This window comes from Lolium perenne, chromosome 7, assembly GCF_019359855.2.
Source record: "Lolium perenne isolate Kyuss_39 chromosome 7, Kyuss_2.0, whole genome shotgun sequence".
NCBI classification, from domain to species: Eukaryota; Viridiplantae; Streptophyta; class Magnoliopsida; order Poales; family Poaceae; genus Lolium; species Lolium perenne.
In genome coordinates this window covers 168,103,228-168,119,539 of record NC_067250.2, presented here as the reverse complement: position 1 = coordinate 168,119,539, position 16,312 = coordinate 168,103,228, and the positions used below count along the sequence as shown (strand labels likewise).

The 16,312-nt window shown below is 42.9% G+C and overlaps 1 long non-coding RNA gene across 3 annotated transcripts; it reads left to right on the top strand.

The window, feature by feature from the left end:
• Positions 1-13,366: 13,366 nt before the first annotated feature.
• Positions 13,367-15,859, top strand: LOC127301009 (uncharacterized). 3 transcript variants are annotated; one of them, XR_007851802.2, is made up of 4 exons: positions 13,367-13,679; positions 13,783-14,675; positions 14,816-15,321; positions 15,506-15,859. It is a non-coding gene; the product is annotated as an uncharacterized lncRNA (long non-coding RNA). The 3 variants fall into 3 exon arrangements; XR_007851801.2 differs by having other exon boundaries at positions 13,368-13,679; positions 13,783-13,959; positions 14,501-15,321; XR_007851799.2 differs by having other exon boundaries at positions 13,783-15,321.
• Positions 15,860-16,312: the final 453 nt, after the last annotated feature.

The following is a 16,312-nucleotide window of genomic DNA, read 5'->3' as shown; positions in this document are numbered from 1 at the left end:
CTTCTAGAGCCGCCGCCATCGCGAAACTCCAATTCGGGGGACAGAAGTCTCTGTTCTAGCGCCCTGCCGGGACGGGGAATTGCCCCCGGAGTCATCTCCACCGCCGTCTCCACCGCCATCTTCACCGCCATCGCTGTCTCCCTGATGAGGAGGGAGTAATTCATCCCCGGGGCTGAGGGCTCCGCTGTAGCTATGTGGTTCATCTCTCTCTTTATGTGATCTAGTTGAATATCATCTATGTGCCACTCTAGTGATGTTATTAAAGTACTCTATTCCTCCTCCACGGTGTAATGGTGACAGTGTGTGCATCGTGTAGTACTTGGCGTAGGTTATGATTGTGATCTCTTGTAGATTATGAAGTTAACTATTGCTATGATAGTATTGATGTGATCTATGCCTCCTTCATAGTGTGATGGTGACAGTGTGCATGCTATGTTAGTTCTTGGTGTAATTGTGTTGATCTATTTTGCACTCTAAGGTTATTTAAACATGAATATCGAATATTGTGGAGCTTGTTAACTCCGGCATTGAGGGTTCGTGTAATCCTACACAATTAGTGGTGTTCATCATCCAACAACAGAGTGTAGAGTGGTTTTATTATGTGATCATTGTTGAGAGTGTCCACTAGTGAAAGCAGGATCCCTAGGCCTTGCTTCCAAGCATCGAATCTCCGTTTGTTTACTGTTTTGTTGCATGTTTACTCGCTTCCATATTTTATTCAGGTTTCTATTACCACTCATATACATCCATACTACTTGTATTTCACTATCTCTTCACCGAACTAGTGCACCTATACATCTGACAAGTGTATTTGGTGTGTTGGGGACACAAGAGACTTCTTGCTTTGTGATTGCAGGGTTGCTTGAGAGGGATATCTTTGACCTCTTCCTCCCTGAGTTCGATAAACCTTGGGTGATCCACTTAAGGGAAACTTGCTGCTGTTCTACAAACCTCTGCTCTTGGAGGCCCAACACTGTCTACAGGAATAGAAGCGTGCGTAGACATCAAGCTATTTTTTGGCGTCGTTGTCGGGGAGGTAAGGTAAAAGGTATTCACATCCTCCGACTACTAAGCTATTTCCTAGCACTGTTGTCGGTGTGTGAGTGCTCGAAGTTATCTCCTTTAGATTCTGCAATTGCATCTTTTTGTTTCTTGTTTTTATTTTCACTAGTTAGGCATAATGGAAAACAACAACAAATTTGGTGAGCTTTTTAATCTTTTTCCTGATTTAGAATTGTTTGATGCGAAAATTAAAAAACCTATGGAACCTTATTTGCATGCTAGTAGCGATGTTATTAGTATGAATGCAATTACTGCTAATGCTATGGAGAAGTCTAAGCTTGGGGAAGCTAGTTTTTGTGATCTTTTTAGCTTCCCATCTTTAGGGGAGAAAATTTGCTCTGATAATACTTTATCTCCCATATGCGATAACTCTAATGATGCTTGTGATATTTTAAATGTACCTACTGAAAGTATTCCATATAAAATCCCTATGAAAATTATTGAACGTATTGTGGATAACCGCTATGAAGGGGATGGAACTGTCCATCCTGGAGATCATTTACTCTTTTTGCATGAATTATGCGGGTTATTCAAGTGTGCAGGTATCTCTATGGATGAAGTGAAGAAGAAATTATTCTCTATGTCGTTATGCAGTAAAGCGGCGCATTGGTATAAGCTATTTGAAGGATGAGCATTCTCTTGATTGGAAGGATATTGTACCTCTATTTTATTCTAAATTCTATCCTCCAAGTGAAATTCACAAAGACCGAAACCGAATATATAATTTCTGGCCTCATGATGGAGAGAGTATTGCCCAAGCATGGGAGAGATTGAAGTCTTTAATGCTCAAATGCCCCAATCATGAGCTTCCTGGTAATGTTATTATTGATAATTTCTATGCAAGACTTTCTTTTCAAGACAAGACCTTGCTGGATACTTCTTGTTCTGGATCATTCACGCGCAATAAAGAAGAGTTTAAATGGGACCTTCTTAACCGGATTCAGGAGAACGCTGAAGATTGGGAGAACGACAAAGGTAAAGAATCAGGTATAAACTATGATTATGAATGCATTGAAACTTTTATGGATACTGGTAAATTTCGAAATATGAGTGCTACCTATGGTCTTGACTCCCAAGTTGCTGCAAATCTTTATAAAGCTTTTGCCTCTCATTTTGAATTGCCTAGGAAGAATTTTGATAAGTATCATGAACCTTTTAAAGAGGCTTGTATGAAGGATGAAATTGTTGTTAATGATTGCAATAAACATGCTCAAACTCCTAAGAATGCTATTTCCTATAAGCATGTTAATTTTTGTGGAATGCATAGACCTTGTGGAATTAATCAAATCGAAGATGAATATTGTATCCATCATACTAATGAAAAAACTAGAAAGTGGTCTAGGGCGCTAGATGATCTTGGTAAAAAAGTTTGTGTCCTCTATCCTTTTATTTGTGAACTTTGCCATAGAGTGGGTCATTTTAATTTTCAATGCTCCTCCAATGATAATTTGAACCCCATGAGCGCTGCAAATTTGTATTGTGATGATGAAATTACTCCTAATCAGCATGATGAACTTACTTTATTTTTGTGGTGTGAAGAGTTATCAAGAAAAATTTCTTTGTTAGATATTAATGATCTTGATGTTGATGATGTCCTGCATGGGTGTTTTTCTTATTGCATTGATAATTGCCATACAAATACTTACATACAAAATATTTTAGAAGATGACACCTTGCCAAAATATGATAGGACCGCTGTGTGTTTTGAACTTATTAATGAAAAGGAGGAATCCTCCCAAGTTTCTTCTATTGTTTCTGGAAATAAAGCAGGGTATGTGGAGAAGCCTCTCATCAAGCCTCTCCCTCCTAAAGAAGGGAACGAGGAAAAGGAGAAGAAGAAGAAGAAGAAGGGAACGAAGAAGAAGAAGAAGAAGGGGAATAAAAAGAAAGAGGTAACAGCATATCCCCGCATGTATGAGATAACGATAGGTAACCGTAAGTATGTTGCTCCTGATGATTATTATGATAATGAATCTGAATACAATGATCTTCCTATGCCCTTTACATATATTAGTGATCATGATTTGAAAGAGCACACTACTTTTGATATTGCAAATCTCTGGGAAACTAATTCTGAAAATGATGATGTTAATAATTACCATAGTATCAGTACTATCCATGCTTCCTCCCATAATGATATAGAAAGCTCTAAGCTTGGGGAAGAGGTGTTTGAAAATCCTTTTGCTACTGATCATTATGTGTTTGATACATCTCCTTCTAATAACAATGATGGTATGGTCACAGATAAACCGACTGTGAAAGATAACTATTCTATTTCTTATGATGACACTGTGCCTCCGACCTTTAATGATTATTATAAAGAATGCTATGATATAGGTTATAACTATCCTTATGAAACTTGTCATAGTTATGATTGGATTGCCAAAAACAATTCCCTTAATATGCAACTTGTTTACCATGTTCAAATTCTTGATAATAATCCTGCTCCAATTACTATTAATGAGAAGAATTCTTCTTATGCCAAAATTAATGATACTTCTATGCATATGAACCATGATAAGAATGTTTTAAGTGATGGGTATATTGTGGATTTCATCAATGATGTTACTGAAAGTTATTATGAGAGAGGAAAACATGGTTATAGGCACCTTAATAATATTAAGTTTCCCCTCTTTATGTTGAGAATCTTGAAGCTACTCGTGTTTTATCCTCTTATGCTTGTCACTTTGTTCTTCATGAATTCATTTGTGTACAAGATTCCTTTGCATAGGAAGTGGTTTAGACTTAAATGTGTTTTGAATTTGCTTCTTGATGCTCTCTTTTGCCTCAACTCTTATTTCTTGGGAGTGCACCATTGAAATTATTGAGCCCATCTTAATGGCTATAAAGAAAGAACTTCTTGGGAGATAACCCATGTGTTTATTTTGCTACAGTAACTTTGTTTTATATTTGAGTCTTGGAAGTTGTTACTACTGTAGCAACCTCTCCTTATCTTAGTTTTGTTGCATTGTTGTGCCAAGTAAAGTCTTTGATAGTAAGGTTCATACTAGATTTGGATTACTGCGCAGAAACAGATTTCTTGCTGTCACGAATCTGGGCCTAATTCTCTGTAGGTAACTCCGAAAATTATGCCAATTTACGTGAGTGATCCTCAGATATGTACGCAACTTTCATTCAATTTGAGCATTTTCATTTGAGCAAGTCTGGTGCCTCTTTAAAATTCGTCTTTACGGACTGTTCTGTTTTGACAGATTCTGCCTTTTATTTCGCATTGCCTCTTTTGCTGTGTTTGATGCATTTCTTTGTTCCATTAATTTCCAGTAGCTTTGGGCAATGTCCAGAAGTGTTAAGAATGATTGTGTCATCTCTGAACATGTGAATTTTGATTATGCACTAACCCTCTAATGAGTTGTTTTGAGTTTGGTGTGGAGGAAGTTTTCAAGGGTCAAGAGAGGAGGATGATACAATGTGATCAAGAAGAGTGAAAGCTCTAAGCTTGGGGATGCCCTGGTGGTTCATCCCTGCATATTTCAAGAAGACTCAAGCATCTAAGCTTGGGGATGCCCAAGGCATCCTCTTCTTCATCGACAAATTTATCAGGTTCCTCCCTTGAAACTATATTTTTATTCGGTCACATCTTATGTACTTTACTTGGAGCGTCTGTTTGTTTTTGTTTTAGTTTTTGTTCGAATAAATGCTTGTGTGGGAGAGAGACACGCTCCGCTGGTTCATATGAACACATGTGTTCTTAGCTTTTAATGTTCATGGCGAAGGTTGAAACTGCTTCGTTAATTGTTATATGGTTGGAAACGGGAAATGCTACATGTAGTATTTGGTATGATGTCTTGAATAACTTGATACTTGGCAATTGTTGTGCTCATGATTAAGCTCTTGCATCATATACTTTGCACCTATTAGTGAAGAAATACATAGAGCTTGTTAAAATTTGGTTTGCATGATTGGTCTCTAGAGTCTAGATATTTTCTGGTTAAGGTGTTTGAACAACAAGGAAGACAATGTATAGTCTTATAATGCTTGCAATATATTCTTATGTGAGTTTTGCTGTACCAGTTCATGCTTGTGTTTGTTTCAAATAACCTTGCTAACCTAAGCCTTGTATTGAGAGGGAATACTTCTCGTGCATCCAAATCTTTGAGCCAAACACTATGCCATTTGTGTCCACCATATCTACCTACTACATGGTATTTCTCCGCCATTCCAAAGTAATTTTCTTGAGTGCTACCTTTAAATTTCTATTCTTTATCTTTACAATATATAGCTCATGGGACAAATAGCCTAAAAACTATTGTGGTATTGAATATGTACTTATGCACTTTATCTCTCAGTAAGTTGCTTGTTGTGTGATAACCATGTCTCTGGGGACGCCATCAACACTTTGTTGACTATCATGTGAGTTGATATGCATGTCCGTCTTGTCTGAAGTAAGGGAGATTTACCACTAGTTGAATGGTTAGAGCATGCATACTGTTAGAGAAGAACATTGGGCCGCTAACTAAAGCCATGAATCATGGTGGAAGTTTCAGTTTTGGACAAATATCCTCAATCTCATATGAGAACATTAATTGTTGCTAATTGCTTATGCATTAAAGAGGAGTCCATTATCTGTTGTCTATGTTGTCCCGGTATGGATGTCTAAGTTGAGAATAATCAAAAGCGAGAAATCCAATGCGAGCTTTCTCCTTAGACCTTTGTACAGGCGGCATAGAGGTACCCCTTTGTGACACTTGGTTAAAACATATGTATTGCAATGATAATCCAGGTAATCCGAGCTAATTAGGACAAGGTGCGGGCACTATTAGTATGCTATGCATGAGGCTTGCAACTTGTAGGATATAATTTACATAATGCATATGCTTTATTACTACCGTTGACAAAATTGTTTTTTGTTTTCAAAACCAAAGCTCTAGCACAAATATAGCAATCAATGCTTCCCTCTGCGAAGGGCCATTCTTCTACTTTATTGTTGAGTCAGTTTACCTACTTCTTTCTATCTTAGAAGCAAACACTTGTGTCAACTGTGCATTGATTGTTACATGTTTACCTATTGCACTTGTTATATTGCTTTGTGTTGACAATTATCCATGAGATATACATGTTACAAGTTGAAAGCAACCGCTGAAACTTAATCTTCCTTTTTGTTGCTTCAATGCCTTTACTTTGAATCTATTGCTTTATGAGTTAACTCTTATGCAAGACTTATTGATGCTTGTCTCGAAAGTACTATTCATGAAAAGTCTTTGCTATATGATTCAATTGTTTAGTCATTATCTTTACCATTGCTTTGAATCGCTACATTCATTACATATGCTTTACAATTGTATTGATCAAGATTATGATAGCATGTCACTTAAGAAATTATCTTTGTTATCGTTTACCTACTCGAGGGCGAGTAGGAACTAAGCTTGGGGATGCTTGATACGTCTCAAACGTATCTATAATTTCTTATGTTCCATGCTACTTTTATGATGATACTTACATGTTTTATACACACTTTACATCGTTTTGATGCGTTTTCCGGAACTAACCTATTGTCGAGATGCCGAAGGGCCAGTTGTTGTTTTCTGCTGTTTTTGGTTTCAGAAATCCTAGAAAGGAAATATTCTCGGAATCGGACGAAATCAACGCCCAACATCCTATTTTTCCCGAAAGCTTCCAGAGCACCGAAGAAGAGACAGAGGGGAGCTAGGGGGGCCCCACCCCACAGGGCGGCGCGGCCAAGGGGGGGGCGCCCCCCTAGTGTGTGGGCCCCCCGTGGCCCCTCCGACTCCGCCTCTTCGCCTATTTAGTCGTCCCTGACCTAAATCCTCGACCCCGTTCGACGAAACCAGAGAAAACCTTCTAGAGCCGCCGCCATCGCGAAACTCCAATTCGGGGGACAGAAGTCTCTGTTCCGGCGCCCTGCCGGGACGGGGAATTGCCCCCGGAGTCATCTCCACCGCCGTCTCTACCGCCATCTTCACCGCCATCGCTGTCTCCATGATGAGGAGGGAGTAATTCATCCCCGGGGCTGAGGGCTCCGCTGTAGCTATGTGGTTCATCTCTCTCTTTATGTGATCTAGTTGAATATCATCTATGTGCCACTCTAGTGATGTTATTAAAGTACTCTATTCCTCCTCCACGGTGTAATGGTGACAGTGTGTGCATCGTGTAGTACTTGGCGTAGGTTATGATTGTGATCTCTTGTAGATTATGAAGTTAACTATTGCTATGATAGTATTGATGTGATCTATGCCTCCTTCATAGTGTGATGGTGACAGTGTGCATGCTATGTTAGTTCTTGGTGTAATTGTGTTGATCTATTTTGCACTCTAAGGTTATTTAAACATGAATATCGAATATTGTGGAGCTTGTTAACTCCGACATTGAGGGTTCGTGTAATCCTACACAATTAGTGGTGTTCATCATCCAACAACAGAGTGTAGAGTGGTTTTATTATGTGATCATTGTTGAGAGTGTCCACTAGTGAAAGCAGGATCCCTAGGCCTTGCTTCCAAGCATCGAATCTCCGTTTGTTTACTGTTTTGTTGCATGCTTACTCGCTGCCATATTTTATTCAGGTTGCTATTACCACTCATATACATCCATACTACTTGTATTTCACTATCTCTTCGCTGAACTAGTGCACCTATACATCTGACAAGTGTATTTGGTGTGTTGGGGACACAAGAGACTTCTTGCTTTGTGATTGCAGGGTTGCTTGAGAGGGATATCTTTGACCTCTTCCTCCCTGAGTTCGATAAACCTTGGGTGATCCACTTAAGGGAAACTTGCTGCTGTTCTACAAACCTCTGCTCTTGGAGGCCCAACACTGTCTACAGGAATAGAAGCGTGCGTAGACATCAATAAGCATCATGTCATCATTGCATATTAGGGGAAAAAACAAACTTTATTTTTGAAACCCTGATACGTCTCAAACGTATCTATAATTTCTTATGTTCCATGCTACTTTTATGATGATACTCACATGTTTTATACACATTATATGTCATTACTAGGAGGAGGAACTCTAGAAAGGTCAAACAGGCTTTGCAGGATGAAGCTTGGCTATCAGATATTGTGGGAGATCTGTCCATTGATGGTTGGATGCAGTGCACCCTCCTTTGGGAGGCGATTGAGGGAGTTCCCAAGGATGACGGTAGGCCGGACCAGTTTGCATGGCGGGGATCGGCGTCTGGCAAGTACACCACCAGAGAGACATACGACATGCTATGCCAAGGGAGGATATCTTGGGCCATGGCAAAGCCGGTTTGGAGGTCGTTTGCACCGCTTAAGTGCAAAATCTTTGGTTGGCTGGCTCTTAGATAAAGGCTCTGGACTTCGGATAGGAGGGCTCGGCATGGTCTGCAGGACAATCCGGACCCCTGCGCTACCTGTTTGCAGGAGGAGGACACTGTTGATCATATTCTATCGCATTGTCCGTACGCCAGAATGGTTTGGTTTGGATGCTTGACAAGGTTGGGATCACAGCTCCAGGTGCCACAGGAGAACATCAATCTGGAGCGCTGGTGGACGGAGGCGTGGAAGAGACTTCGTAGGGAGGATAGGAGAGAGTTCGACACCCTAGTCCTGTTGATCGCCTGGACGCTCTGGAAGCAAAGGAATGCCAGGGTTTTTGGCAACCTTGAGAGGCAGCTGTCCACCGAACAGACCATAGACTCAGTGTTAGAGGAGTTCGCCCTTTGGAGGGCTGCGAGAGGAGGGGAGTGGAGAATCATGCCGCGAGAGTAGGCTTCTAGGCTAGGGTGGTGTGTGTGTGGGTCGACCGCGGGTAGATGCTCGCATCCCCCGTTGGTCTCTTGTATATTTTTGCTCCCTTCTATAAAGATTTGGCACGCTTTTCGCGTGCCCACGAAAAAAGACAAACAAGAATTTTACTGCCTGATGATACTCCGATCAGGAGACGCTGCTAAGTTGTGAACTTGGTGAAGGTTTCGCCAAAGGTCAAATCAATAAAGCAATTAAAACCATGCTGAACACTTACCTAAATACATGCCGTAATTTGCAAAACTCAAAGGCTGCTGAGGGGTTGATCTCACGAACCCTTCCGGCCGTTGCAAGGGCACAAGAATGATCATCGTGGGTTCCGGCGCTGGGTTCTACACGGTTGAAACTAACTTTCTCTGATAACAGCGATGCCGAGATTCGATCCAGTCCTTGTACTACACGGACAGCTGGGCCACGATCGATCCAACTTTCATGGGAGCGTTTGCCAGGATCGCCTGAAGCCCACAGCTAGCACGACTTGGTAAGAATAGATTAACGTGCTGGACTCCAACACGGGCACACATCCTTTGACGTACGATAACAGGTTGATGCTAGTTTTTTTAGCGATTATGGTCTTTTTGATGTACGATGGTTTTATCACGTACGACCACCACCGATTGCAATTTAATAGGTAAGATTATGCATTTTCCGGCACTAACCTATTGACGAGATGCCGAAGAGCCAGTTGCTGTTTTCTGTTGTTTTTGGTTTCAGAAATCCTACAAAGGAAATATTCTCGGAATTGGACGAAATCAACGCCCAGGGGCTTATTTTTCCACGAAGCTTCCAGAAGTCCGAAAGGGAAACGAAGTGGGGCGACGAGGCGGCCACACAACAGGGCCGCGCGGCCAAGGCTTGGGCCGCGCGGCCCTAGCGTGTGGGCCCCTCGTGGCGCCCCCTGACCTACCTCTTCGCCTATAAGAAGCCTTCGTCGATAATAACTCATGTACCGAGAGCCACGGTACGGAAAACCTTCCAGAGACGCCGCCGCCGCCAATCCCATCTCGGGGGATTCAGGAGATCGCCTCCGGCACCCTGCCGGAGAGGGGAATCATCTCCCGGAGGGCTCTTCATCTCCATGATCGCCTCCGGATCGATGTGTGAGAAGTTCACCCCTGGACTATGGGTCCATAGCAGTAGCTAGATGGTCGTCTTCTCCTCATTGTGCTATCATGTTAGATCTTGTGAGCTGCCTATCATGATCAAGATCATCTATTTGTAATGCTACATGTTGTGTTTGTTGGGATCCGATGAATATTGAATACTATGTCAAGTTGATTATCAATCTATCATATATGTTGTTTATGTTCTTGCATGCTCTCCGTTGCTAGTAGAGGCTCTGGCCAAGTTGATACTTGTAACTCCAAGGGGGAGTATTTATGCTCGATAGTGGGTTCATGCCTCCATTGAATCTGGGACAGTGACAGAAAGTTCTAAGGTTGTGGATGTGCTGTTGCCACTAGGGATAAAACATCGATGCTTTGTCTAAGGATATTTGTGTTGATTACATTACGCACCATACTTAATGCAATTTTCTGTTGTTTACAACTTAATACCAGAAAGGGTTCGGATGATAACCTGAAAGTGGACTATTTAGGCATAGATGCATGCTGGATAGCGGTCTATGTACTTTGTCGTAATGCCCTGATTAAATCTCATAGTACTCATCATGATATATGTATGTGCATTGTTATGCCTTCTTTATTTGTCAATTGCCCAACTGTAATTTGTTCACCCAACATGCTATTTATCTTATGGAAGAGACACCACTAGTGAACTGTGGACCCCGGTCCATTCTTTACATCTGAAATACAATCTACTGCAATTGTTCTTTATTGTTCTTCGCAAACAAACATCATCTTCCACACTATACGGTTAATCCTTTGTTACAGCAAGCCGGTGAGATTGACAACCTCACTGTTACGTTGGGGCAAAGTACTTTGATTGTGTTGTGCATGTTCCACGTTGGCGCCGGAATCCCTGGTGTTGCGCTGCACTACACTCCGCCGCCATCAACCTTCAACGTGCTTCTTGGCTCCTACTGGTTCGATAAACCTTGGTTTCTTTCTGAGGGAAAACTTGCTACTGTACGCATCACACCTTCCTCTTGGGGTTCCCAACGGACGTGTGTTAATTGCATGCATCAAGCTCTTTTCCTGGCACCGTTGCCGGGGAGATCAAGACACGCTGCAAGGGGAGTCCTCCACTTCCAATCTCTTTACTTTGTTTTTGTCTTGCTTTGTTTTATTTACTACTTTGTTTGCTGCACTAAAACAAGACACAAAAAATTTAGTTGCTAGCTTTACTTTATTGTGACGCCCCGGAACCGGTACCATGAGGATCCCAGCGAACACGCCGAAATCCGCACGATATCGATCCAGAGACGCCCTCCGACACGACGTGCGCGACGAATCACACACGTGATGCCAGAGGAATTACCACGAGTAGGAACATTACAACAGGTTTACAATAGAGCCCACAAGATACATATATTACAACGAAGACTCCAATGAGTCAAGATACAAATATACATACGAAGATCCAAATCATATAGAAGAGCGAATACATCCGAGTACGGACAAGATACAAATTGGACTAAGAGTCCTGAAGATAAACGATGGCGTCCATAACCCTGCCCAGGCCAAGCCGGAAGGGTAACCTTGCTAACATCGTCATCTCGTACCTGTCAAAGTCGGGCCATCGGTTGCCGACAAAAGGGAGGAAGCAAAAGAGAAAGAGGAAAGGCGAGAGTAAGTACCAAGGAACGAACTCCGGCACGTACTTAGCGAGACTAGAAATGGCTATGCTCGCCGGGCGAATATATATATCGCCTGGGGCTATATGGTAGGTTTAGCGGCAGCAAAGCTATAACCAATAGAGACACGCTACAACATCTGTCTACTCAGAGAAGATAAGAGAGCGCATAAGGTAATAGATAAATACTACACAAACATAACCCAGCCGATTACACATATCCCCTTCAACAAAGCGAAGAGGCAATGTAAAAGGCACTCAACGGTGGACAAGTTTTATTAGGTATCGGTTGTAGTAATGCTATATTACTAATCAAGTTATTAGCAAATTATTATCAACAACATAAAGGTGTAAGTTGTTCTATGATCAAGCTATACAATTCCAAGTCGTCCATAACCGCGGACACGGCTTATCGATAAGATGTACACCCTGCAGGGGTTGCCCAAATGTAACCATACGCATGCTCGAACCCACTTACTACAGGTGGAGCTTCACAACAAGACCGTTCCCAATGCAAGAGAAAGTTTAATGGGAGCCACCCAACTAAGCTACTCGTGACGAAGTTCGGCCGTACTCCGATACGGACCTAGAGGTTTGCGAGGAGGGCTATGCTGGCATGAACAACCTGCTTTTGCTAAACCTGCCGCGAGATGATGTACAGTACAAAATATAAACACCCGAAGGCAACAGGAAGTAAATCGTGCATATCGTGCATATGGGCAAATAAAACCAAGGTTGTGGCTCCCAATAAACAGACTCGAGGAAAGGTAGTGGGTGATGGGGGTCCCACTCCCCCACGTACGGGTAGAGCGCTCAATCTCGGAACAGATAACAAGAACTCGGGTCCAACGGGACATTAGCAAGTCAAAGTTCCGATGCTTTCGCAAAGGGGCTCACAGATGCCTCTGCTTACAATTTTAGTTGTTAACAATAAAGTAAAGCATGAGTTTCTCCAACAATTGATATAGCATGTGATAACCTCCCAACAACCCAACATATCCCGATAACAGATCGAGATAAACAACAGAGCCTAAACACGCCTACGACTCGCAAGGCTCAAATATCAAGCAACGGCTATGGATACGGAATGATACATATAGGATTATTATGGTAACAAGTGGAATAGGACACGTGACTCGATAAAGAAGCGCAACATAAGGATAGCAGTGAGAGGGAGAGCAAAATATAAAATAGGTGAAGGAGGTGGGCTTGCCAGTGAAAAGCTGAAGAAGAACTTGTCGTATCTCACCACACCACTTCGCGATCCTATCCGGGAAGAAGCAAATGCTGGAACACACAACGGATGCAAATCTTACTACTACGGAATAAGAACCGGCATGATGAAGATGATATGCATGGCATGGCAACGATGATGCGATGCAACTTATCCAAATTAAGCGGAACCGAAATCCCGTCGCACAATTATTAGGTTCATATTATTTATCTACCGGCAAAGTTAAATGTTGTTTAGCATGGCAAACATGGGAGGGGTGAGCTACTTCAATATTAATCGGAACAGGGAAACCATATATTGCAATTCCCAAAATACTCCGCATATTAGATATTAGGTGTGTTACAAACTAAGACGATACTACATGATGCGAGATGTGAACCAGCATATGGATGTCATATTGAGAGCGGACGAATAGCGCCCGGGCTTGAGTGATCTGGAAATCATGAACCGTAGTGGGTGGTGATGCGGACATGCAGGGGCATTAAATGAGGCATTATCAGTAATGGTAAATGGACGGAATACAGAGTACTATGAATGTGGATGGTATCGCGTGAACAGGGTCGCGTACGTAGTAAATGGGGCAGGTGCGGAAGTGTAGCATTAATTCCTCGGCGGAGCGTGGAACAGGTACAGGATGTGTGCGGTACATTATCTGCCGTCTAGGCTTAGCAAGTTCATCTATGAGCTCCTGTGCGGGAAACCTAGCGACCGCATCTTCCAGCTCCCCTCAGCCCTCGCCGCGCCCCGCTCGGTTCTTAGTGCCAGGTGAGACTGCATGTGGCGGCTCTCCATCACCGCGCTGGAGAGGCAAGACTGCTTGTTGTGGTCAGTGGCGCGCAGATGGCCGCCGTCTTCTTCGGAGATCCTGAGCGGCTGAGCCGAGGTGAGGAAGATATCTGCTTTACTTTTGTCTATCCACATCTGCGCGCTCGAATCAAAGGAAGACCGTGGCTTACGATCTCCTCTCTGATTTCTAATTTCCTTAGCTTGCAAGCTCTGCTGGCGCAAGTGATGGTCGGCGGGGGTGAAGTGGAAGCTGTCGTTGGCTGTTCCTCACTGGCAGAGCGCGCGGCAATTCAGTGGCAGGGGATTGCAGCCAGAGGGATCTGTGGCCGAGGTCGATGATGTTGGTGAGCGTGCTGTCGCCTCTTGATGGAGAGGAGGTACCGTTCCTTTCCTCATCAGACCCTCTCTGCTTTTGTATAACTGCACGCTCTGCTGATTTCCCGTAATTCAGTCTGTACTTTGGATCCATGAAATTTAGTCTGCACTTTGTTCTATTTTGGGGGAAATATATTACGCAATTCAGAGTAGAAACACTAGTTTAACTTGTTGCCACAAAAACTGTTAAATACCTGAACTCTGCTATAAATCTTGGCACCATTTTTATGTTAAATACATCTGGTTAGAGTACCTGAGCTACTTTGTTTGTGGGGACTATCGGTAGTTTTTTCCTAGTTTCAGTAGTTGTTTTTTAAGATATATATCTAATTGGTTTTGGCAGAATGCGACGTGAAAAAATGGCTGCCACTATTTTGCTCTCTCATCTGCAACAGAAAAAAGTTTAATACATGGCATCTGTCCCCCGCGATGACTTGACTATTTCATTCGTAGACATCGGGTAGGGAGGGCACTGCCCGAAAGAACATTAAACTCTGCCCGCGTCACAACACTCGAGCTAACCTTGCATGACTTCCCAACCAGGAGGAATCATGAGGACATTGTCCCAGAAGTGGGTGTTACGTTTGATTTGATTAGAGAGGCTTAGGACTTCTACAATCTGTATTCATGGGAACGGGGGTTCAGGGTAAGATATGGTAAAAGCAGGCTCAATGTCGACCGAGTGAAGTGCATGCAAGAAATATTCTACGGGTGTTTGGTGAGTGAGTTCTGGTGCCCTTTTTGATGTGTTTCCCGCCTTGCTATTCGAGCACCAAAAATCAAAAGATCAAACTTGTTATAAAAAAAATGATCCACCGAGAGTAATCTTTTTATTTATTCCGCCAATTGCAAGGGAAGCCCTGGGCCACAACCTCGCATTTCACCAGGTGCCTTTGCCCAGCCCTCATCAGGTTGTTGCGTTCGAAAGGATAATGGATGGTACATATGCGAGCATAGGGATGTCTGCCTCGTTTGGTGAGCGGGCGCATTGACCGTCGCACAAAAGACTTGGTTAAACAGTTGAGGGAAAATAATGTCAATCTTGGGAAGGTGTACAGTATTGTAGGAAGTTTCTTCAGGAAAATGGGGAATGTACCATTCACAAAAAGGGCATTGAAAACTCTTTGTGGCAAGATCAGTAGCGAGCAAGCAGATGACAACGTCAGGAAAACTATAGAAGTTTTCTGGGCGGCGGGTCCTGAATTCACTTACATTGTGCAAGTGGATGACGACAGCGAAAGTGTGAATCACATGCTGAAGACGTATGTGTCTCCTGGATTGGTCATGCACGTGTTAAACAATTTAACAAACTGCTATATGATGGGGACTCGGAAGAGAGCTTCCAGGAGAAGAGGACATGGCTGGTAAGCAAAAAATTCTCAAACTATTCTTGGTTGTGAATAATTCGAGGTTGAACAAACGGCTATCTGTTTAGTGCTGATTCGAAATTGTTTTGTCACATTCTGTCTCCCGCAGCCCGTGCTTCCCCTGTTGATTTTGTTTACCCGTGATTATTGATTAACTCGATGCTTACATTTTGAACCGCAGTGGTTTATAAAGTCGGCCAACCTATGGAGAAACACGCAGCAAAAATTTACACACGGACAATGTTCGAGAAGTTCCAGGATTTTCTTTACAAGTCTGGGTCTTACTATGTCGACCAGGTGGTGCCAGGGGAGAGGTATGTGGCAAAACATTTTGACAGCGATATTCGGGAGAAGTGGTGCAAGGTGCAGTATGAGGTTTCAGTGAGTGATGGATATTACACTTGCGAATGCGGCATGTATGAGCACATGGGCATGCTCTGTTGCCATGTGCTTAAGGTGGAATCCACATCATGTTTACATTTTATTTTCCCTTTGACGTGGCAGACGCAACTGGTAAACTATGTGGGGCATGACGTACATTTTCCGATTGGTGTGTTCTTGTCCACCTTAGGTTCGTTGAGATTCCAGCCCTGCATGTGATGAAGAGATGGACGGTAGACCCGCAAGACGTTTTGCCCTTGCACCAGGTGTAGTACCAGAAAGACCAGGGTCTAATGACATCATTCAGTCATTCCCAGCTGTACCTTAACTACATGGAAGTGGTGAGGTTAGGGGATGTAAATGTTGATGCATACACCACATCAATGGAGTCCATAAAGGTGGTCGAGCCAAAACTCGTGAAGGTCGCTGTTGAAGGGGATGGTTTGGGTCTTGAGGAGAGACTTAGCGCAAAGAAAGCTCGGCTTGAGGGAGCGGCGGCCCAGATTTTTGTGCAGCACATCCCCCAGGACAATGGAGGTGGTGATGCAATAAGCCTGGATGCAGCTCTTCTAGCTCCATCGAAGAACATAAGTGGAGGGAGGCCAAC